This window comes from Sciurus vulgaris (genome assembly GCF_902686455.1).
Source record: "Sciurus vulgaris genome assembly, chromosome: 6".
Classification (NCBI taxonomy): domain Eukaryota; kingdom Metazoa; phylum Chordata; class Mammalia; order Rodentia; family Sciuridae; genus Sciurus; species Sciurus vulgaris.
In genome coordinates this window covers 111,815,383-111,841,176 of record NC_136466.1, presented here as the reverse complement: position 1 = coordinate 111,841,176, position 25,794 = coordinate 111,815,383, and the positions used below count along the sequence as shown (strand labels likewise).

Sequence of the window (25,794 nt, the reverse complement as noted above, 5' to 3'; positions counted from 1 at the left end):
TGGTGTCTGAGGGGTGATTGACTTGAAACCAGGGAAGACCCCCGGAGACGTGGATTTGTTCTACTTAGAGCAGCAGAACTCTCAGCCGGCCTCCTCTGAACTGATGCAGTCAGGGAATTCTGGGTCATCTGTGGTTGCCACGGACTCCCTTTCAGGAGGTAATTCAAACCTCCTTTTTGGGCAGACTTACATGGGTTTCAAACCTGATTCTGCCACTTAAAAGCAGTGGGCCACTGGATGAATCACATTAATTTTAAGAGTTCTCTTTTTCTCATGTCCAAATCCTGAGATTACAAGCCTCCTTTAAAGAGGCTTGTTGGGAAGAATGAAAGAGCCACTGCACTGTTGGTTGAGGGCTTGACTTGGGGAAGCAGATCAATAAAGGTACTCCTTCCCAGTACCTTTCCTCTTCCTTGCTCTGGTTGGTATTAGTGGAGATGCCCTGGGCTGCTCCTGCTGAGCTTATCCTGCTTCTGGGGTGGTGGAAAGAATAACAGGTGGATGCAGACCCAGGTTGGAGCAGTGGGAAAGATCTACCCCGGCGCAGCAACAGGGGTGCTAATCTTCAAAGCCATTTCAAATAATAGTCAAATGAAGTGGGATCTGTTCCATATTATCATCCTGGGCCCCCAATTCTAAATCATTTCTGATAAAATGCTCTTTCCTATTTTATTTTATTTAATGATCTAAATGTGAGACAATAGTTATGGTTACTGTTGAGTTGATACTTCAAATCAGCACATCTTATTATTTTCCTTAAATGAGCATTGTTTTATATGAAGCTAATCCAGAGACGTCCTGGCTATATAGGAATAAGGTTTTATTTGAAGAATTAGTTCATAATGGTTTGGAATCATTCCAGCTCGCATTGTCCATTGCACTGCATATGCCTGCATTTAAACAGTGAGTTTGAAATAAATAAGGATTGCAAAACCAAAGAAACAGGACTTGAATTTCCTCGTTTCTGTCATCCTATGTGAACAGTTTGAGTGTGTTTAAAACTTGAAACAATTTTAAAGTTGTTAATTATGTTTTTGTTAAGTACATGATATTTTTGTTAAGTATGGGACATATTTATGAGGTATATCTTTGTCAAATGTAAACTAGTTCATACATAAAGTATTTTTACTAAGTGTGAACATCTTTAAAATTAAATGTACCCTCCTTTTAAAATTATAATTTGTTTTAAAACTAAAGAGAAGATCTAGTAAATAAAATATTACTATAATTTAAGAGTTGCTTGACTTATACTTTTTGAAGACATTTTGAATTTATTGAAATTTACTTGGAAGTTACTGGGTAATTCTTTGTATAAATCATGTACTGTATTAAAAAGATCAAAATTAAAACTGCAAGGTGTATATAAAATTTTTGAAGAAATTAGTTGTACATTTGATGTTTATGTACAAATTTCTAGTATAAAAAAATTCTCTTTCTTTCTGGCAAGATTCTTTCATTTTTTTTTTTTTTTTTCTTCTGGTATTTCATACCAAGTGTAATAGGGAAAAATTTTCACTGCCTTTCCTGGTCCCTTAGTTTTAAATTTTGTTTCAAGGTTATTGGTGGAAATAATTTCATGGAATAGAGGAGAGGGTACTACAAATGATCTGCTCTGGTATTAAATATGCAAGATAGCCACTGATAACAGATCCCCCTGTCCTAAGCATAGAGGCACAAGGTGGCCATGAAAACATGGCAGCCAAAGCATAGGGTCTCCCAGTTGCTTGAAGAGAATGATTTTTCTCAGTCCTGGGCACTGATTTTCCATAATCCTGCATGCTCCGACCTTAAGGGAAATAGCAGCAGCAGTAGTCAAAACAAATAGCTTCTCCAGGCATCAGGCAGATATTTCCATCATTTTCTCTCCCAAATGGCCCAGACTCAGACTTTCTTTAGACCATCCAACAGGCACGCCTTAAAATCTGCCCACTCTACAAACTGTGTCAGAGAATGGCCCTGTCATGATCCCTTCTCTATGAAGTTCATTCGTTTGTCTCTGTTGTCTGCTCTGCCCTTTTGACACTGAATTAAACTTTAATTCTAGCTGAGGAGGAAGCTCTGGGAGGGTTGTGCAGCCTGGCTGTACATTCCGTCAATGAGACGGTCTGGGAGTTAATTATGCTGTAACTCTTCTGCTGCCTGGAGCTCATTCATTCCCCTCCCCCTTGCTGTTTTCCTTTAAAGCTATTTAGTTATTTCCCACTAAAGTTGCTCATGGCTGGGAACAGTCCCCCAGGACACAACTGCTTACCAAACAATAACTGGAGCTGCTTCTGCTCCTGCTATGAAAGCTCTTCTTTGCTAGAGATGTTCTTTTGGATGATAAAAGCCTGGATTTGCATTCAGTCAGAGTTGGACTGGGCCAGGCCAGGTCAGTGGTAAAATGCATAATGCAGTGAGTCACAGCAGACAGCAGCTAATCTATTTCCCGGGCATGTCATTAACGCAGGTGAACACAAATCCACATCAAACCTGAGTTATTTTTTAAAGACCATATTTACAACCCATTAGTAGTTAAGGCGAGTGAGAACAAGGCCATTGGTGGTAAGTATGCAATCCATCACAGTAATTAAATAAGTTTAAGTACAATATCAATCTGAAGAGTGCTAAGATTTCTATTTGACATCTAACCTAAAAGTAATGAATAAAGGTAAGGAAAATTCCTGCCCACCTTGCTCCTCTGTCTGTCCTTCAGTCTGACTTTGCATTTAGTATCTCACCATCTGTTTCATTTTGTTTCTGTTTTTTCATATGTCCTGTACCTCTCTGAATTTCCATTTCTTTCTTTATCCCTTTTTCTCTTTATTTTCCTAGCAGATTTTTTTCTTCTCTTCTTCCTCCTTTTTTTTTACAAAATCCTTCTTCCTCTATTTAACATTAAGTAAATTCTTCCAGAAATGAAAACAAAGTAAAACAAAAACCCTTCACTTCAGTCTCCTACTATCAACACTTTTTAAAGATATCTTGTTAACTTAAGTCAGAATAGCACACTTGGCTATGCAGTTCGATTTTCCATCAAGATTTCAGAGTGGTCCTGGTACTGCATCCCATTTTCCCTTGGCTTTCTTTGGTTCAGGTTCTTTGGTTCATGGGCAAAAATTGAAGACACTCAACTGATTAGATACATCCCTATCTCACCCTGCTGAGAATTTGAACTTTCCCATAAAATGCTGGCCTTACATGTTTACAGAAGAAGCAGCCGAAAGCAAATCTCAAGATTTGAGCTTGTACTTTTTACCTGTACACTAGAGCACATCACAGACTGCAGAGCCTGGAGCCGAGATGCTGAGGCGCCAGGGATATCAGACTCATTTGGCATGGCCTCCAGCAGCAGCTGCCTGCGGAGGGCCCTGCAGCTGTTGAAGACATGCAGAGAGCAGCAATGTACACTGGTTTAGGATGGGAAATGAGAGGAAGACCAAATTCAACTGCAGCCACAGGGGGCACAGAAGTAAGCAGATGCAGTTACCCCTGGTGCATCTCTGGGCCTCCCAACTTACGGAAGTTCCTAATTCCTCCTTGTCTAAAAAAAATAAGAATGATTTATGGTTATAATGCCAGCCAATGTTGGTTTCCAGGAACAGCTTTAAAATAGCCTCTGTGGAAGGAATGACCCCATGTGGGAGAACGCAAATGATAGGAACAATATTCTGAAGGCCCAGCTCCAGGTGGACCAGGCAAAGCTCAAATTAAAGGTCATCAAAAAAGTGCTGGATCCATTTATTTTCCATAAACAGATATTTTTTTCTGCAGGAGTCATGGTCTACCAGGGAGAAGTTCCTTTCTTTCTCCTTTCACCACAGCAGCAGGCTTTATGTGATGAAGGGGGAATAGCTACCTACCTAATAAATGACTCTAGGAAGGGTCTTCATGTTCACTGAAATGGACTCTTGGATCTGGAAGGTGACATCTGCATTTTTCAATGACATTTCTCACCCATGGGTTTCTGTTTAGACTACTTCTGTTCTAATTTTTCTTTTACCTCTGGAAAAATCATTAAACACAGTATACACACAGAAAACTACAGTGTAATAAATATCAAGTAGCTGTGATTCCTTTAAGGACTGGAATATTAGCAGCACTCCAAAAGCCCTCCTCTTATTCCCACTCCCAGAAGAGACCACTCTGCTTAGACATATATGCTGGTCACAACTTTCTCTTTTGTGACAGTTTGATCATGTATATTCCCAAACACTCTAATTTGGGTTTTCCTGCTTTGGAAATTCATGTAAAGAAAATTCTACTGCATATGAAATTTTGTCTTTGCCTCTTTCACTCTAATTGTTCATGAGCTTCGTTAATGTTAAGTGCATGGCAGGCTGATTTGTTCTGATTGCCATTTACACCCCAGGGTCTGAAAATACCACAATTTTTTTTTGTTGTTGTTGTTTTGTTTTTTTTTTTGTTTTTTTATACTCGATGACTGAATGAATCCAGGAGCTCTTAACCACTGAGCCACATCCCCAGTCCCTCCCAACCTTTTAAAATATCTTATTAGAGACTGTGTCTCACTAAGTTGCTTAGGGCCTCACTAAGTTGCTGAGGAAGGTTCCTTCCTGCCACAGCCTCCCGAGCTGCTGGGATTACAGGAGTGTGCCACCACACCTGGCTAATACCACAATTTGTTTATTCACTCCCACTGAGTATTTATTTACTCCCTGATTGAACTTTGGGATACATTTCCTAGTGCACATGCTTCTCTAGATTTTTATCTGGGAAGAAAATTGCTAGGCCAGAGGGGTGTGTATCTTTAGCATGGATTCTGTTCTGTTTTCTTAGTGTTTGTCTCTTCAGCATGCACTCATCACAGGGTCAATTATATTAGCCATATTTTCATAATTTTTTGGTATTTTTGATGTTCTGGCATTTGGGGGCCTTATAGACCTGTGGTGATATTGACTTTCCCAGGGATACTCTTTCTTAGAGATTGCAAAGAGCTCAACTGGAAGACACTTTTCATGTGCAAACCAATCCATATTCTATACTCTCAACCAGCTCCTTATCAAACTCACACACCAAGCCAGAATTTCCCCTGCCCTAAATCAACCCTGGGCTAGGTTCAGGTAACTTGAGACAACCCTTAAGCCCCGGAGCCCGACAGGACAGAGCTATCCACGCTGCCAGATCACAAGCTGTGCACCCTGCCCTGCCTTTCCCTGGGAGCCCTGGCCAGGCTGTGTCCTCAGCTTTCCCCTCCCTTCTGTCTTCTCCCTTCTCACCACCTAGATGCTTCCCCCATGGCCTTGCTCAGTGTGGAGTGCCCACATGCTCTTGGGAAATGAAGTAATAAATTCTCTTTTAATGCTGCTAGCATCTCCATGTGGTCACTCAGTCATAAGTTGCATCGTGGGTATAATTTTAGAGCATGTAGGTCATACCAAATTCCTTGTCAAAATAAGGTGTTAATGTATATGTCCAAAAACACCTTTCCAGAGGTGATCTTTGAGTGGACAGAATACTTCAGACTGAGTAAATCTGGGTTTCCTATTTAAGAGATCTGTACTGAATGCACAGTGGGATCATCGCAGTATAGGCATGGCCATTAGCCTTAGCCTTGGCAGTGGGTCAGGCAGGCGGGCAGCAGATGGCTTTTAAGAAGCAATCTCAAGATTCATATTGATTCTTTTTCACTCTGATATAATGCTTCACTTTAAAGGCACTGAGATATCTTCTGAAACTGCAGATGCTTCAGATGCTGCAAATACCTCACTTCCCTTTCCTTCTTAGCCACAGAATTCTGACTTTGTTTGAGAAGCAGTGTGCCCAGCACTAGTGATAGACCAGGCTTGGCCCAAGTCAGTTAAAATAATTTGTTCCAGCTTTCCCAGACTCCCTTACTTCTAGGGGTGGGGCATACTGCCACCCCTAGAAGGAGGTCTGGGGAGGAGGTTGATGTGGCTGGAACTCCCCACCCCCATCATTCCTTTCCACCTTGAATGCTAGCTTTAGAAACCATCTTGAGGTGAAAATTTAATACAATTTTAAAGCCCTGAAAATGGTGAACCCCTGTTGTCACATCAGCATCCACCTTCTTCCAAAATTCCTATGTGAGAAAATAAACTCTTGTTTGTTTAAACTGGTTGATTATTTCTGTTGTTGTGCATTCAAATGCACTTTTAACTGGTACACTAACGGAAGCCCAAAGTGTCTTCGAATGAAAATTTGTCATTTAAGGGGAAGTGGAGTCAGCCATACTGCCTTTGAATGACACGAACATGAACCCATGAGGGAATGCAATCCACGTATTCTGCATCCACTTCTTTACTTTTGCAAATATTAATCTATACACTAATCCATCACATAGCCGAGGTTTTACTATGTTAGGCAGTAAATTAGGTGCTGGGATAAAGAAGATAGTGTTCCTGTGCTCAAGGGATTAATAGTTTATTAGACAGATGCAAAGTTAGTAGTTAGTTGTAGTCATATTAGTGAGAGTGGTGAAATCAGTGTGATAAGTGAACAACAGAGAAATGTTCAGAGTACTTCCATAGCACAAAAGGAGGGATCTGCTTTGCATAGGGTTGGCAGGGGTCGGGGAGGGGTGAAAGATAACTCAGGTAGGGAGTAATGGTTGTTGGTAATATTTAATCTTGAAGTCCTGACATATCAGGAGGATTTGTTATTTGCTCACAAGAGAAAGAATATCCCAGGCAAAGAAAGTGGGTGTGTGAAGACAGAATGGTGTGAAACCCTATGATATGTTTGGGGAGTCATTGTTTGGTATTAGAGTGTGGCACAGGAATGACTCTAATTGTAGTTCCCAATTAGAATGGGGCAGTAAGGATCAAGTGCACATTTATGATCAAGGATGATGGGCACATTTTGAGTTGTTACCTTCACACCACCAGTCATAGAATCTAATTGTCATGGGGGGACTGTACTATGGGACCCACTGTCATGGGACCTAGACCAATCTTGGGCAGTGTTGTTTACTAGGGATCTTCTAAAGTTTAAATTGAAAATGTCTCATTTTGTATTCAGGTCTGATTGGTAGGTAGAGGCCTAAAATACTATGTCTGGAGGAATCTCAGGCCATCTGGTATCAGCAAGGAAGCTTTGATAGAATGGGGCCTGTGTGCCATGGGTTTACACCTTTCATCTAAATGCCTCTCTCTGCAGTCATTCAGAAATGGTGGAGGAGCCCCAGAACCCTGCTCATGCTGTTCCACATATTGTTTACTTTATTGCACGTGCAATGCTGATCTAATCACTAGAGTTACCATTATAAACCGCATCAGCCATCTGTGTGCCTGGGAGGAACAGCTACTGGGGCAAACAAAATTTAAACTCTCTTGGCTTTCAAATGACAGGAAGATGAGGTAGTGAATGTCAAGGTCTTATTTAAGGAATGATAAAACAACCAGTTTCATGTACTATCGTCATTAGAGCAAGCACATTTGTTATAGATAAAAACAAAGCACAATTTATATTTTGAGCCTCCCCCTCCCTCTCTCAAGTCAAAATGATCTCAACATTCTGTCCTACAAGCTGAAATGTACAATGTGTTTATTGCAGGCTGGTTTGATATGCAACTCTGAAAGTATCAATTTCCTGGTATGGAAAAAAAATAAAAAGCTCTGTGCATTATAGTAAGGCTTTGCCTCAGGATGGGTTCTGGGACACAGATTTATCAATAAGTGGCCAGAGATGAACAGGTCTATGTGCTAAAATCACATCAATGGATTCTTAGTGTACCTATGGAAGACAAAGGTGAGTTTCCTAGTTAATCAGCTATGCCCAGGCCATGTGGGCAGACCTCGGTCAAGTGCATGATGCATATTAAATCTAAAAGACCTTCAACTTAGGAAATAAGAGATAAGAAACTGGATACTTTGCAATGCCATAAAAGCATATCTAAGAGCTGGTCCTGGATGTTCATGGTAGAAAAAAAGGATCATAGAGTATTTTAGCATTGCAGCAGAGGTCAGAAATCCCAGCAGAAACCATTCCTGAAATTGGATAGTTGTTTGTCATCCCCAGACTTCAGTTTCCTCTTCCGTAAAATTAGAAAGAAACCTCATAGGGTGGTTAAGTGGATCTAATTAACTGAGATTATGTCTTAAAATTATATGCTAGTATACGAATACTAGGTATTATTATTGCTGTTATTACCTCTTAAAAGTGTTGCAAGGTTCAAAAGAAATAAAGTCTATGATACTTCTTGGAAAAGTTCTTGGAAAAATCTCTTTGGAAAAGTTCAACTATAAGGTGGCAGTTGAAATACAGTTATGTGTCTCATAATGATGATGTTTTGGTCAAGAGTAGACCACTATACAAAGGCAATGTCATGGTTATAATGGGTCTGAAAAATTCCTACTGCCTAATGATGTCATAGCTGTCATAATGTGGGAGTGAAATGCATTATTCATGTGTTTGTGATGTGGGTGCCAGGCGTATAAAAATTTAGCACATAGAATTAGGTATACTCGATGTGGACTAGGCTGCACCATCTTGTGCAAGTTCACTCTGCACGTTCACACAATGACACAATTCTGACTGTATCCTTGTCTTTCAGTGAGATGTGAGTATAACAGCATCTGAGTGGCTAGAGGTAGTGTAAATGGTGTATCAGAGAAAGTACAAAGACATGGTAGAAGTTAAAGGTTTAGAGCATTTTAAAAATAGGCAAGTGGTCAATTCAATAAAAATGGAGGAACCCTGGAATTTTCCAGAACAAAAGATCAATGTTAGTGGACTGTGAACAGGTTCAGCAGAGAAGTTCATGTGGCTGACATTTTATATTTAACAGGCCTTTTAATGATAAGAATGAGAGACTGACTCAAGTTGCCGTGAAGACGTGGGGATTCATGGCTGGATACATGTAGGCAGAAATCTACCACCTCATGGGAAATTACAAAGAGCCAAGTCTCATGGAGAATGGAATGTGCAGCAGGAACAGGGGGGTTATGTAGGATCAAACACCTCTGGGAACTGGATTATCTTGCTGCCCTAGAGTGACAGGCACTTTCTAACTTTCTACTGTTCGTGCCATTACACAAGCTGTATTCTCAGTCCTGCTCTCTAGTTCTCCAGGCTTAGGCCGAGCTTCTGCCTAGCCATGCTGTGCCTTCTCTTGCCCATGGCTTCTGCTGCTCCCAGCATCTGCTTGTTTCCCACCTTTCAACCCGCGCATGTCTCTATGATTCTCAGACTCTTGGGGCGGGAGAAGCTGAGTGGGCCCATTTGTCCCCATTGTCTTTGTTAGATGTGGCTTTTATGTAAGGCCAAGTTGGAGACAGGTTACTTTAACTTAGATCAGACTTCTATACCGGGACCGGTGTTCAGAGAAGTAGAGCAACATGATCTGAATACAGCCACTTACACTCCAAGAGTCCCTAATGGAGTAGGGGGTCTGTTGGTGGGCAGGAACTCTGTGGCTTCCTTGTTCATCACATATATGACACTTGACTCCAAGGTATTTTCTGTAAAAACAAACACATTAAATACATACCCACTCTAAATATGATGATATCAGTGATATCAAAGAAGATGAAAGGGGAGAAGAAAAAGAAGAAAAATATAAGGATTCCAATACAAGGGTTTTTGAAATGACTTCATTTTGAGTCACTATGAAAGAGAATGGGTACTATAAATTGTTAGAAATATTATTATTATTTTAAATATTTATCATTTATTTTTTACCTATAATACATATTTATATATATTTAGCTGTAGATGGACACAATACCTTTATTTTATTTAGCTTTTTTTGTGTGTGTGTGTGTGTGTGATGCTGAGGATTGAACCCAGTGCCTCACACATGGTAGGCAAGTGCTCTACTGCTGAGTTAGAACCCCCAAAACATTATGCTTGGCCAGTACAAAATCTTGTTTTGGATTCTACTTATTTTACCTAAAATAGATTCAAAGTAGCTTCTTGACATGAGTAAAAACCTTGGCATTTTGGAACAGAAAGAAACCTTGAAGTAGCCCCCTCTTCACTGTGCATGGGCTAACTCTCTTCATCCTAGAGAAGTGGATGGGAGGTTGTCTGGGGCAGAGGCCTGGAGCCAGCCGAGGCAGCCTCTGTTCCTGATTGCTGAGCAGAGAAGTGACTTCAGAGAGGTGGTTCTCTGCCAAAAAAACTGCTAACTCTGGTCTTCACTTCCATTTAGGCACTTGTGGAGATGGAAACCTTCTTGGATGAATTGTTACCTTTCCATTCATGGCAGCTCACCTGGAATTTCTATCAGTCTTTCCCCTAAAACAAAGAAATTGCTTCTTTTATAAAGGGGCAGCATATGTTCTAAGATTCATCTTCAGCCCTTTATGTTCACATGCCATCTTTCTGTGTCCCATTCTCACCTCCCATTTACTCAGAACTTGACACGACATGGCTAGAATGAGAAGTAACTGTGGTCCCTATGTGCATGTGAAGGCTGTGGCTACTAAGAGCAAAATAAAATAAAAGCACAGTCGAATGCTCAATTCTCTAATTTTATCACATAACAGTGGCTATTCTGGGTAAAACTTTTTATTAGTTTTGTGTTCTGCCACCAACCAGCCAAAAAAATATTGCCACTGTATATATGGTGGTAGTCAAAGTTTTTATGATTCCAAAATTATAAACAAGGTAATCAAAATATGTACTAGATATCTGCTATGTTTTAACTGTGTGTCTCTGGTGAGTTACTTAGTCTCACTCTTCACATTTCTGTCCCATTGAGAGTCTGTCCTTATGAGAAACACAAAGAGTAGACACTAAGTAATTTTGGTTTTGTGTGTTCCCCAAGATCTCAAGTGTGGGAAGCTTGGTTCCCCGTGTTGTGATGTGAAGAGGTGGAGGGACCTTTAAAAGGTGGACCCTAGAGGGAGGTCACTGGGCATGCTGCCCTTGGGAGCCCTTAAGGCAGTGCTCAGGGTCGCCAGCTACTTCTTGTAAGAAGTTTGTTGCAAAAGAGGAAGGTCAGCCTGTTTCTAGGCTCCTGTCTCACCAAGTGATTTTTTTCCTCACATGTGTCCCCAGGTGAGAGAGGGACACAGAAAGATTGACTGCCTTGTGACACAGCCAAGCAGACCCTCACCAGAGTGGAGCAGGTGTCAGTACCATTTCTTGAACTTTCAAAACTAGCAGCTAAATAAAATTCTCCATACATTACCCAACCTCTGATATTTTGTTCTTAGAGATGGAACACAAACAAATATTCAGAAAATGTCTCATAAAATCCCTTATTAATATTATATATCTTTTTAGTCAGTCATTATAAGAACTTTAGGAGGATGAAGCTCAGAGCAGCTGAGTCATTTGCTCAGATTCTGGGAGTTGAGAGTGGTAGAGTTTGAACACTTGGACTTAACTTGCCCAATTCCAGGAGACGGTCTTTCTGTGGCTCTAGAGTTATCCACAGCAAGCCCTGCCAGTTGGGAGAAGTTCTAGAGAAGGTCCTCAGGCTGGGAACCTTCTTGTTTTTTCTTCTTCCTTAAGAGGGCTGGGTGGTGGGGACACTGGTATATTCCCTGACTCTTTTCCCCAGGATCCAGAAAGCCCAGTGCCTCAATTCCCCTCTCCTAAGTATCTTGTGGGTGGCTTCAGTGCCCACCACCCCTCTGCCCTAACATGTGGCAGGATCCTGGACTCTGGAGGTGTTTGAGGAGAGCTGTGACCTTCTTTAACCCTTCCCTGTGTTTTGAACTGATTGACACTCCCGGAGGGGCCTCAAGCACTTTGCCACAGAATCTAGGCTCCTTATCTTGGCAAATCAATATAATGCTTACCAAGTTTCGCTTTCCTCAAGTCAGGGTGGCTGATGTGCATGAGATTACTCAATAAGATTTATTGAGGGCCTCACATAAAACTTGGCAGGTTTTATTTCTTAGGTGATGAAAAAGGTGGCCCTGGCCAGTAAAAGGCCATACTGTTGGCTGCCCTTTCTGGAACAGTCTAGTTGACTAAAGTTCTGAGCAGGCTTTTATTGGCACCTATAAATAGACAAATTGGCGGCTCTTCGTTTTCCTTTTCATTGACAGATGTGGTGGTGGAGCCTGTTCTCAGATGCCTGCCAGAGTCCAATCAGACTGCATTTGGTACCCAGGAGAGATAGATGAAAACGTGCATGAAAGGAAAGTTAGAACTCAGCTGAAACCAGGGAGTCTTTGGGAAAGGACTTTTGTGTGGTTCATGCCTTTGGGGATTATGCACAGTGGCCCTAAGAAGGGGGTGGGGGTGGGGCGAGGGACGGAGTGGAGAAGCATCTGTGTGCACAGAAATCCACCTGAATGAATACAAAGCAATGTGCACACACCCAAAAATGTCTGTAGTCTTTATGTGTCTATGTCTCAAGGGTCTATGCAGTTGCTGAATGTGTTGACTTACTTGTCTCACCCAACACAAGGTTTAGACTATCTCCACTCTCCTTCCACAGACCACTGCCAAATGACCAGATGGGAAAAGTCTCCTGACCCACCCAATCACTATTCTGCCCTTGAACATTTCAGGCTCTGCAAAATTTGTAGCAAAGGAATTATTACCAGTCTTTCATCACCCACTCTCCCCCATGAAGAAGTATTGGCCTCCACTCTTGACCTTGGCATACCCTTGTTGCTTTCTTCTCTTCCATGACACCTGAGTTTGATAGCCTTAATTTTAAGTATTCTTATGAATAGTAGCTGAACTTTAATTTATATTTGATTTCAATTTAGAAGACACAGGTTTTCCAAGTTTCAAATCTCCTGAGAAAGGTGTGAGTGTGTCAAAGAGAAGTTCTCAGTTTGCCTCATGGCTGAAAGGCCTCCTGAGATCCCTGAGCTCAAGCCAAGTGATACAGTAGATTGGTTACCCACTGTCTAGTAAGCTTTATCAAAATGTGATAAAACACAGTAATGAAAAGTGGTGGGTTGAGTTTGTCACAGTCCTGTTGAGGGCTCTGTACAGGTAAACCAGGCCATAACTCATTTGTCCTGTGACAGTTTTTATTATTCTGTTTTTGTGCAGTTTCAAGGAGTGAGGGGAATTGCCCCAGACAACAGATGTGGGAAACTTTTTCTTTCTCCCTGTCCTGTGGACAGGCCTGAGGCTCCAGCCCGGTGACTCATTGTTGTGGTATTATATACCTCAAGATTAAGTGTGTGCTGTAGAAAGTGTGGGGCAGGATTTATCAGTGTGAGTTCTTCCTTTGAAGTATCAGGGCAGGCTACTCCGTTGATGGTTTCTGGAATCTGGCCAAGCCCCAATATGCTGTGAAAATAGCCGTCTTAGGTTTTCTTGGCACATGAGCACATTTGCACTTGATTCTCAGACCTCCATAACTTTCTGATGCTTTTGAGGCCAGTATTCTTGGGACTCAGGGCCCAGGGCCAAATTGTAACCCTGCCTGTTTGTGCTTTTTCAAATGCCCCATCCCAACATGATTTTGATGGCTCCAGATACCGACTCTAACACCAATTTGTGTTCCAAAGTACCGACTGGCTCTGAGTTGCTTTTAAGCATTTATGTATGAATTTTTCTGCAACCCACATTGCCTACTGCCCTGCCCCCCACTAACAAAATGTTGACTCTTCAGGGTTTTTACTGTAACAAGGCATTCTACAACAATGTATCATCACATTTCCAGTTTCAAACGAAAACCTGGTGTATGCAGAGTAAAACCACAGGGATGCCATTATAACTCTCTCAGTCAATTAAACAAATAAAATCCGTCCTTCTCAAGTGAAAACCCCACCATTTGCTTGCATCTTCCTCCTCCACCTTTACTCATCCACATACTGTCATTAATTTTGATAACAAAGAACATAAAATGTTAATTATGTCAGACTCCTAGACACCCTTCTTGAGAAAGGTCGATCTATCAGCCACATTCCTCATTGCCCAGCTATGTGTAATAAATTGCTTCCTTGTAAATGCATATTTCCCAATAGACTCTCATTGCAGGTTTCCCTGTAGTCTGGGAACCAGACTCTGTGCTTCCTGATTTAAATCTTGCCCACCTGTGTGGGGAACCCATCTTTGGCTCTGAGTGGGCCGATTCATTAATAAGGTCCCTTGAGGTGACTCAGTTTGAATCTTAGGAAAAGCTCAGGAAGCTGTCAGCTTCAGGTCAGTGCCTCCTGGGTGAAGGCATGATTGAATGTAGTTGTAGGTTGGGACCTGTTATGGACTGGATTGTGTCTCCTCCCCAAGTTCATATGTTGCCATCCTAACCCCTAGAACCTCACCATGTGACCTTGTCTGGAGATAGGGTCTTGACAAAGGCAATCAAGTGAACATGAGGTTTTTAGGTGGGCCCTAATCCTATATGACTGGTGTCCTTTTATAAAGGGGATATTTAAAGACAGACTGACTCAGAGGGAGAACATCATGCAACCATGAAGACAACCATCTTCATGTCAAGAAGAGAGGCCTGGACTAGATCCTTCCCTCATCCTTCAGTCTTTCAGAAGGAAACAATACTGCTTGTACCGTGAGTGGGACTTTAAATCTCTAGAACTGTGACAAAATAAATTTCTGTTTATTAAGCCACTCAGTCTGTGATACTTTATTACAGCAGGCCTACCAAATGAATACAGGTTTGTCTTTGTTTGTGTTCCTCTAATAAAATACCTGAGATTGGTGTGTTAATCTTTGTGACTAAAATATCTAACAAGAGCAACTGAGAGGAAGAAAATTTTAGTTTGGTTCATGGTTTCAAAGTTCTCAGTCGTTGGTCAACCATCTCCCTTTCTTTGAGCCTGAAGTAAAGTAGAACATCATGGCAGAAGAGTATGACAAAGAAAGGGGCTCAGCTCATGGCAGCCAGGAAGCAGAGAGAGAGGAAGAGGCTGGGGAGACAAGATAAACCCTTTTAGAGCACATCCCAGCAACCTACTTCCTTCAACTAGGTCCTACCTCCCAATAATACCTTCAGCCCTCAATGGATTAATCCACTGATGAGGTCAGAGCCCCCGTGATCCAATCGCTTCCCAAAAGCTCCACCCCTCTGAACATTGATGCACTGGGGGACATTTAGGTCCAAACCATAATAACAGTATAATTTATAAAGAACAGAAATTTATTTTCCACAGTGTGGGAGCCTGGAAAGTCCAGATTAAGGCAGCAACAGATTTGATTGTGTAACGAAGGCTGCCCTCTGCGTCTTCCTCTGAAGAAGGGGAATGCTGGTGGAAGGTGAAAGACAAGAGAGGAAACCAGGGAATCAGCCTGGTTCAGTTCAAATGGAAAGGCCCCAGAACAAGGGAAATGGGTGGTGTAACTCTCAGTCTGAAGACAAAGATCTGAGAACCCTGGGGACCCTGGAGTGAGTCTTAGAATCCAAAACCAGAGGACCTGGAATTCTGACATCCATGGGCAGGAGAAGGGTGCCTCTGTTCAGGAAGACTGAGTGAATTTGTCCTTCCTCTGCTTTCTTCTTTCCATCTGGGTCAAAATCCGATTGCTTGGTTCCTGCCCACATAGAGGGCAGCTCTTCTCCACTCAGTTCACTAACTTGTACACTCTCCTCTGGAAATACCCTCATAGGCACACCTGGAGCAATTCAGTCATTCTAATCAAATGCTGGACCATCTGGGTTTCCCTTTCAGCAGAAGAGGGGTGGGCTCAATGCCTACTGAAGCATCAAGCATAAATAACGCTTTACCAGCTAAGTGTCCCTTACGCCAGGCAGGGTGATATCTCAAATCAACCATCAAAAGGTCCCTTTGACAGCAGACTCTGAAGAAGAGAGTGGCACGTAAGAGGGTTGTTAGGAGCATCCTTGGGATAAACTCCAAACAAAGATAGAATGGAGACGCAGATTGGGAAGAAGGAGCTGAGCTGTGCTGGATTGACAGCAAAGGTCTCAGCTAACTTGGTGGGAAGTGTGGGGTCCAGTCAGAATCACCTTATATAGTCAGAATATGGGTTTGGGCCTTCATGCCTACCTGCCAACCAGTCATTAGGTGGCTATGGGTTTTCTCTGGAAGGAGGTATGAACTCTTCTCTTCAGAAGAGAATTGACAGTTGGAAATGATCTTCTGGGAGCAATCCCAGCAGTTGGGGAAATAAGTTCTTTATTCCTCAGGGGGGATCTTGGTGGCACATTGTAACATGTACGTGAGTATGTGCCTTAATGTGTTTGTTGACTTAAGGGTGCCTGGTCAAATTCCATGATTTTCAAAATGGAATTAAACTTGGCAAGGTGTGGCATTCTCTCCACTTCCGTTTTCTTATTTACCTTCTTTATGACGTGGACTGTGACTCCTTTAGGCCTGCGAGAGGGGTGGAGCTTTGGAGGTGTATGTATACATCTGTGTCTAGACGAGAGAACAGGCACTGGATTACATGTTTCCATCAAAAGAAATGAATAGAGAAGAAAGGTTACCGGGTGTTGGAAGGCCTGGAGGAGCACAGGGATTAGGAAGCATTCCCCAGAGGCTAGGAAGCTAGTGTGGCCTGGTCTGGAACCTACAAGGGCTCCCTGTCTGCTGAGCTGCTGGAGACTGCTGCTACCATCCCAGTTACTGTGGACCTGTGAATGCCCCCTGCACTGGAACTCGGTGTACTATGTTTAGATCCCGGTGAACCCAGGGCTGACATTGCTATAACTCAGTTTCATCCATGGAGCTGCTGAAGCCCACAGTACTACAACCTTCTTCCTCCTTTCTTCTGGTCTCCCTGCTGGCAAGGAAACTGATTTACAGGATGGTGTGAAGAAAGAGGGTGGATCTGGTAGCCAATAGCCCAGACTCTCTTTATCTAGCCCCCTGCAGTGACTGTGGGGAGTGGATTGCCCTGAGGGGAAAATCACATAACAATGTCCAGGAAGCCCCTCCCCAAGTCTAAAGAGAGAGGAAATCTACCAGCTCTGGACCAAAGTGCCCTTGACCACACCATAGTGTGGTTGAAGCCCTGCCTCCCTTTTCCTTTCGGTGGGGTTCCCAGAAGGAATCCTGGGTTACCGCGAAGGCATGCTGGACACTGACCACAAAAGGGCCCAGTAGGTCCACAGCACTACCCAGTCATTCCAGTCGAGTGCCTGGCCAGTCAGTGTCATTTTCCTCATCCTCTCAGCAGTCATATGACACATTGTAATTGTCCTTCATTCTTTTGTTCATTTGATCTTTGATGAAATATTTACTGGAATCTAATTATGGACAAAGGTTTGTATTACGTATAATGGAAGGAATACAAAGAAGTAAAAGAAATATCCCTACCAAGAAGGAACTTATCCCTCCTAAAAAGGAGTCCACTTTTACAAATAAAATAACTGAATTGTGGGGAAGAAAACTAGCCAGTGATAAGACCAGCCAAGACACCTGATTGGTAAATCTAGGCCATTCCAGCGAACAGGTCTTGCTTATTGAATACCCACCTGATATTCATGAGCATTTAATTCTCAGATCCAAGTTAATGTCTCTTATTACTTTGAAAGTCATCTGATTTACATGTTTGGTCCAAAGTCACTTTGAAGCATCTTCATTTATCCTTGTGAAAGTGACTAAGCTTGTTTTCCCACTTTGCTTAGCTTTGTAGATACAAAATAAGCCGTGTATTGTTTTCCTTCTGTCTAAGCATGTGGTTTGTATAGCTTTCCACAGACAGCTGAATCCAACACCCAGTGCATGGTGGTTCAACATGAGTGAAGACAAAATCGTGGGCAATAAATGTTGTTAGAAAAGACAACTGGATTGCCAGGCCCGGCGCTGCACACCTGTAATCCAAGCAACTCTGGAGGCCGAGGCAGGAGGATCACAAACCTTGGCAATTTAATGAGATCCTATCTCTAATAAATAAAAAGGCTGGGGATATAACTCAGTAGTAGAAAAACAGACACTGGGACATCTCTGCTACTAAAGCCAGTCAATCAAATATGACAAACCCAAAGGTCCTGCCAAATCTTTTCACCTGAGGATTTTACCCATTGGCCAGTCCCCCCATTTCTCCTAAAGTTGAGAGACTTGGGGACAATTTTGTCAAATTGACACTACAGTTAGTAATGTGTAACTGACATCTAGCTTATTATCCAGCCATCTGCCAATTTCTTCAATTCATGCACTATTTAGGAATATTTTCCCAAATCATAGTTCTGATCTTAGACAATAAGCTGAACCCACTTCTTTGTCTTTTGAGCAGGCTCAGCGCTCAGCAGAAGCACTGATGTTACCATGGTTTCCTTAGCGACCCAGAGGACAAAGAGGAGAGTGCAAGAATGGCAAAGAAAGGTCCTTTGATACTCCTGGGAGTGGGGTGCCAGCAGGACTCCACTGCCTCGCCCTGGGGACAGTCACCCACCTCAGTTGATAAAATCTTCCTTCAGCTCTCTTTAAGATTTGTGAATTATGTTCTGGGCATGAGGCATTTTATCTTTTAACACTCAGAAAACACAACTGATGTTTCCTGATGCATGGGGAAGGTTCCCTCAAAGAGCAAATAAGGGATGGCAGTTTTTTGGTGCCAGTGTTGTATAAGGGTTTGATTTGAAACAGTTAGTTTCACTGGCCTTGATATTCTAATTATATCCTGCATTGCACCATACAACATTACTGCTCAAATAAGTTGGCTCAGAAAATAATTGTCATGTTCTCATAGAGAATATACAACACAAAGGGCTATTGTGCCAGGGCTGGAGGAATTGTTGTTCTATTGTTTCTGAATTCCCTATGTGTTTTCAATCCCAAATGTTCAGTTAGGCCACTGAGCAACCAGGAGCCATCTGGTAGAGCCCTGCGAGGGGCTTACCTGGAAGGATGGATTCCTGACTTGTCACTCACTTCTGTCAGGACTTAAGGATGACTCTTACTAAGATTCTTCCTATGCTGCAAGAGAATTTGTCTCCTGTTTCTCAGAGGTTCTTTCCTGGGCAGAGATACCTAAATATTGCCATAAGTTCTGTGGAGTGTGAGAGCCACTGGGAGATTTGATTTCTATAACATGTCCTCTTCGTCTCATAAGTCAGAGTCATGGCATAACTATTTAACATTTTGTGCTTGCAAAGTAATGGGATTTTATAGGATAATGACTCTTTATGGCACCTTGGGGTGCAGAGTGACCTCAACTTAATCCACTTTTGAAATAGGAAAAACATAATAGGAAAAAGAGAAGTAAATTTCTTGGAAATTTCCCGGTTATGAATCTGGGCTGATACAGAAGTCCTGAATAATTGATTATCTTAAATCCACATCAGTCATTTCTCAAGGGTGAAGAGAGAAATCCTGGAGAAATATATGCCAATAAAAGAAGAACTGAGGTGGCTCCTTATACTGGGCCATTTCTTCTTGGAGTTGCTTGTCCCTTAGGAGGATCAACAAAGGGCATTGTCTCTCCCTGGCCCTCAGGTTCTTCTATGAGACTTCAGGGTCCTGCTTCCAGATCAACAATTCATGGAATTTACTGAGCACTTACGATGGATCCAGCTATGGGTATGGTGAAGTGGTGAAAGCAAAAGATAAAGACCTGGTTCCTCATCTTCAAAAATATCTTCAGTTTAGTCAAAGAGGTAAGGTCCATCAAAATGAATTCATTCAGAAATGACATGGCATGTACAAAGCTTGTGCTAAGTATTTGTAAGTCAGTTTCCTCTCTTGCCATTGGAACAGAAAACAGAGCACAAAACCTTAGAGAAGCCAAAGGAAGCTTCTTGGAGAGGAGAAGCTTAAATTGTGGAGAAGAAAAAAAATGATCTAATAGGTCCCAGACATTTGTGAGCTCCCAACTTCACCACTCCCATGATGGGTACTTCATTCCTCCCTCAAACCGCGGTAAACACCAAGAGAATTTCTGCCTCTGCAATAACAAGCAGAGAGCCACAAGGCCACAGGGAGATGAAGATGATGGCATGCTCACTCCTAGCTGAGTGACTCACACCTCCACCCCTGTGTGCAGGGCTCAGGTTGATGACCCTCAAGGACAGACCATGGGCCCTCCCGATGACTCTCAGGTAGATAAAATCAGGGATTCTGCTAGATCTATGAAGCTCATGAGAGAAAGCAAGAGATAACAAGGTTTTCTGATAAAGGGTATTGAGGTTAGACCCAACACAGTAACTAAGGAGAAATGGGCAGGCTAGTGAAACAGGAAAATAGGTTTTTGATTTTTTTTTTTTAATACTTGAATGGAAGTGGAGTATGAAAAAATTGGAGGGAAAGAAAAAGCAGATCGTTATGAGGTCGTAGAAATAGCCAGGGCAGAAAAGGAAGGGCAAATCAGCAAGATTCTGCAAATAATAGTCTCTGTTGACAAATGTACACAGAACACAAGGAGAAAAATGAAGAAAAAGAGGAGGACAGGGAGAAAGTGGTCTTAGCAATGCCCTAAGGTTCTCCACACTTTGTCATCTAAAATGGTTGTTTCACTGTGCACCTGTGCTGGGTGATGCTTTGTGTGTAACACACTCCCACAGTCCTATGATTGCATCTTTAAAATAATTAATTCATTAATTAATTTTTTGTGGTGTTGGGGATTGAACGCAGGGCCTCGTGTATGCTGGGCAAGCCTCTGCCACTGAGCCACATTCCCAGCCCTTAATTTTTAATTATGGTAAAATATGCACAACATTAAAATTTCTTGTCTTAATAGTTTGATTACACAGTTCAGAATGTTAAATGCATTCATAATGTTATGCAACTTGTCTCTGGAATTCTTTTCATCTCGCAACCTGAAACTCTGTAGCCATTAAATGACTCCCCGTTGCCTCCAACCTGTCCACGTCCCCTCTACTCGCAGTCTCTACTTTTGTCTGACTTCTCTCATACTGTATTTGTCTTGTGCCTGGCTTATTTCACTTAGTATAATTTCTTTGAGGTTCATTCATGTTGTAGTGTGTTTCATAATTTCCTTCCATTAAAGGCTCATATTCCATTATAAGTATGTATCACATTTTATTGATCTATGCATCCATTGATGGACATTTGGGTTACTTCCACCTTTTGGTTATTATGAATAAAACACTGCTATGAATATAGTTGTACAAATATCTCTTCAAGACTTTGCTTTCAATTCTTTTGGTTATGTATCCAGAAGTGGAATTCCTGGATCATGTGGATTAATTTCAAGTTTTTGAGCAATTACCGTTCTGTGTTCCACAGTGGCTGCACCATTTTTCATTCTCACCAATGTCACACAAATGTTCCCATTTCTCCATACCCTCACCAATCCTTCTTGTTTTCTGTTTGTTGTGTGGTGGTTGTCACTTAATAGTCATCCTGATGGACGTAAGGTGGACCCATGGCTGTAAATGGAGGATAGCAATTCCTTTTGCTAGCTGTAATTCTATCTTGTTCTCTACCATTTAAGAAAACATCAGAATGTGTGGGTTTAAGAATGAGCCTGAGAAGATTAGCAAGGCTCCGTACAAGGATTATACACAAATTTGTGAAGTGCACCATATTTAAAAAAAAAAAAAAAAAAGAAAAAAGAATGATTCTGAAATGGTGAGAATGTTGAGTTGGCTCTAATTTGTCTTTGGTAAAGGAACCTATTCCCACACTTTGGCATTCTGTCATGAACAACCACTTATTCCTCACACTCCCTACAAGCTTTGGAAAAACACGTCAGTACCTCCTGACACCACAGTTGACAACTACTCCTCCCTGGACTGAATTTTCAATTCAGCATGGCTTCTTCATACCCACCCAACAGAAAGAGAGCATTCTCCCCTGGATGGGAAGGGGAGAAGCCAAAGGACAAAAGACAGCCCAGCACCTAACAAGACTTATTTCCTCCCACGTGGTTTTATTAGAGACACTTATCAGAAACAATGTCCATCTTCATTTATAGAAACTTTGAAACCCAAGCTTTGGAATCCCAGTCAGAAGCTTCCACCCGTGATTTCCACCAACCAGCTTGGTCCCTCAGTCCAGCTAAGAAGCATCTAGAGAAAAAATTAGCACAATGAGCAAGAGGTTTCTGAGGTTTCATCTACTCTCCCAGGTTTGATTCAGTTTTAGGCAACTTTGTTTGCCTCCTCCTCCCCCAACCACCCCCAGGAAGGACTTTACATCTGAAGAACTGCTGTAGTCCACTTAGAGGCTCTTTAAAGACCAGCTGAGGTTGCCAAATCTGTGCTCTTAGGCTACTGTGGAAGAGCAAAAACAGTGTGTCTTAGCTCAGGGATCTGGCAGGAACTCTCTCCCGGTAAGGTCCGTAGGGTGGGATGACAGGGCCAAGGACACCCCCGTGTACTCTGTACTCTATGTCTGGTGGCTTCCAGTGTTGGTCTCTACCAGTGCTTTATTTCTTGTCAACAACCCCTTAGGGACTATAGTGGAGCAGTTTATTGTCTTCAGCTTCAGCTTAGGTCTTTAAAAAAGACTTCAGGGTACTTGGAAACTCCAGGTGAGCATTGTAAAGTAAGAGGGGGACTTGAAGTGATGAGACCCCTGGGAAGCCCTTCCTCTACTCACCCAGTGCTCGGAACTTCTAAAGAGCAAAAGAAAGCCAGAGGTCCCAGGGCAACCCTTCTCCGAGGCCCTGGCTCTTTCTCCTGTGTGCTGGAGTGTTGCAGAGCATCCAGACCTGCCATGCTCAGCTCTGGTTCAGATTGCTTTTCCAAAACCTACTTTAAATTTCTTTTCTTCCAGTTTTTCTTTTTTCACTTATACCTGTGCATTTGGGAAACGATGACTGAGCATACCAGTGAGCACACACTCAAGACTAGCACCCTGGAGAAGTGGTCAGCAGGGAGGGCTCCAGGGCAGTACAACATGTTGAATGTCAGGTCCTTTACTTACCAACCCTGTGACCTTGGGCAAGCCACTTGCTCTTTTTGGGCTCATCCTTCATCTATAAATGGGGAGCATGGTACTATTCCCTGTAAGGGTTGCTGCAAGCCTTATGTGAATTGGAGGATGGGAAGCACCGGGCAGTGAGCCTGTGCATGGTATGGTCCATGGAAATCTTAACTATCATGACTTTCCCAAGGGCCACTTCCACTGTCCAGCTCAAAGAAAAGATTCAAACCCCAGCTGCCCCCCACCGAACTCACACTTCCCGTCTCTTCAGATACTGTTGGGTGCAAAGTCGTAAGGTTATTTGCTCTAAATGCACTCGGGTTGACTGCACTGAAATGGCCTCTTTCTCCTGTGCTTGAGTTCTTTTCCTCTTTCTTTTTTTTTTTTTTTCTCTCTCTCTTTCTGCCTTTTCTTTTCCTCTGCCTTATTTTTTTGATTTTTGTCCTCACACCAGAAAATTTTGCAATCTTCCAAAATTTGGAGCACACCGAGGTTCAGCTCCTATGAATACACTTTACTTTACTTGGATATTGCAGAAATTATTTAATTTAATTCTTTTTTCCCCAGTGGGTTAGAGCCATTAATCATAAATATATGATATGAATGCAAATTTTATCAATAATAGGAAATACATATACAGAAATGGTTAAATACACATTCAGGTGATTTTTGTGGAGTTCACAATGTATCTATCATGGGTTAACATTCTTAGAACAGTTTATCAAGAAAACTTAATTCTTTTTAGATTTTCTACTATGTCCTTTCTTCAGGTCTGGCTTGTTGCTGTGCCACTAGAGCATCTTAGGAAGACGTCCTTATCTCTGCTGTGTCCTTAATATAGACACAAGAGTCACAGCAAGCACTTCAGGAATCCTTAGAGAATCAGCAGAGAAGTTTCCCATAGAGCAGGTTTTGAAGCAGAGAGAGCATAAAAATGGGGCCCTGAACCTGAGAGGGAAGCAGGTACAGAGGCTATTGTAAATGGGAAAACAACAGGAAATAGCAAGGGATCCAAGCTGAGCTCCAAAGACAACTGTGATGGCCCAGGAGGTCCAATGAAGGAGGGAGACAGCTCTTTCTAAGGGAGTTTTAGGAACAACACTACCTGGGATGCAATCTCTCAGAACTTCCAGAACCTTCCCTGTCTCTCCCTGCATTGCCTGCTCCTTCTCCACTGCCCCCCAGGGTTGTTCAGGCTTTGACATCTCTCCTGGTACCTTTCAAGATTTCCTTGAGTTCCCACAGGAGTATCAGTCCTGTTGGAAGTCCTGCGTGGCTACCACCTAACTGACTCACTGCCTACAGACCTGGCGTCATGGCAACCATCCTCATAGGCGTACACAGATGGCCAGATAAGGCCTGCTGACAACAGCCCACACTGTGTGTAACAGGACCTCACCAGGGAGGCCACTCCTTCTATGACCTGGTGCCCATTCCATATAAGGACTCCAATCATCAGGGAGACTGGTTCTGTCAAGCCAGGGCAGCTGAGAAACACAGTGGGATGGTCACCTCTCCAGCTCATTGATGAAGAGAGAAAGGGAGACTAGGAAAGTGGACTGGGGATTTCCAGGCTGGGTCAGTGAAGAAGCATCTCTATGAGTCAGCCTCCCGTGTGTGGACCAGGAGCCCTGCCAGGAAAAGGATATTCAGTAGCCTTGTGACAAGTACTCCTTTCTGTGAAATGGTGACTGTGTTGTCCACACAGCTGGGACACGGAGCACCTGCACTTGCACAGTTTTGGTTAAAGTAGGGCAGACTGGGGTTTGATCTTTTTATTAATTTATGATACATTGAACTCTGCTCTGCATTTGGCCAAACAGTTCCCCCCACCCATCCCATTTCTTCTCACTCCTATCCTTTCTCTGGTTTTTAAGAACCAAGAGCATTAAACCTTATTCTATATTTGCACTCAAAGAAAGAGAAGTGGCACTTGAAACACCCACATAATACATCTTGACACTTCATCTTTAAGTAATAAGTAATATGAAGGATTATTTTTATATTAAAATATATGGACTTCTTATAGGCAAAAATAAAAGATTTTCACAGATTTTAAAGATAAAGCACATGATTTCTGCCACTCACTTGCTGAAGGCCTTTGGCTAACTTTGGCTAACTTTTAGCCAACAAATGAGCTAACTACCTCTGACCTGGGGGAGATGGGTGGGAAAATTTGAAAAGTGCCCCTGTGAGTGGGTTGGTGATCCTTGCCCTTGACCGTCTCTACTGCTCTTCTTGAAGGAGCAGTGATTTCTTATGGACCACATGCCAAGCAAAATCGAAAGGCATAGAATTGGAGAAAAGCTGAACAGATTCCAATCTGATGAAGTTTTAGATCTACTGTTACTCATCATAATCAACATGGTGGGCATGTTGATTTGCTGCAATAAGAGAAATACAAGTGGCACAGAAATGGTTGCAAGATCAGCTTGTCTTCAGGTGAGAACCAGTATTCTCCAATATGGTTCTCCCCATATTATAGTTCTCTGCACTAACCACAGTACATATATTTATAAATAATATGAAAATGTGTGCGAACTTTATGTGATTATCCCATATCAAGTACCATCTAAGATGTAGTGAATTTACTTGATCAATATCGCTTGTCTAAGAGGCCAAGGAGGAAAATAGGCACTGGATACTGAGGAACTGGTGACATTGGGTAATTCACATACCACTTGCATGTTTCTTATTTTAGTAAGTCCTAAATACAGTCATCCCTCATGCACTAGGGATAGATTCCAGGATCCCCCGCAGATACCAAAATTCTCAGATGCTCAAGTTGCTTTTATAAAATTACAAAGTATTTGCATATAATCTATGCATATTCTCCCATATACTTCAAATTGTCTCTGGATTACTTATACCTCATACATTGTAATTGCTATGTAAATAGTTGCTATATCATATTGTTTAGGGAATAATAACAAGAAAAATCTGTATATGTTCTGTATAAAAACATTTTTTTCCATATTTTTTGACCTGCTGTTGGCCAAACCTGCAATGTGGGACCAGCAGGTACACAGGGCTGAAGATACTTCTTTTGGTCACAGTAACGGCTGTGAGTTATGCTCTGAGGCTCAGTTGAAGGTTTTCAGGATCAGAGGAAAAAACACTCCTGTTATCCTTGGTCTGAGTGACTTGGAGGAGCTGT

General features: G+C 42.2%; 1 long non-coding RNA gene across 5 annotated transcripts in view; it reads left to right on the top strand.

The window, feature by feature from the left end:
* The window catches only part of LOC306664112, a 160,331-nt gene that overhangs the window by 82,610 nt on the left and 51,927 nt on the right, over positions 1-25,794 (top strand). For all 5 annotated transcript variants that reach the window (XR_013764648.1, XR_013764649.1, XR_013764650.1 and 2 more), the window contains 2 exons: positions 19,245-19,405; positions 24,882-25,079. This is a non-coding gene — a long non-coding RNA (uncharacterized lncRNA). The remainder of the gene's footprint in view (positions 1-19,244; positions 19,406-24,881; positions 25,080-25,794) is intronic.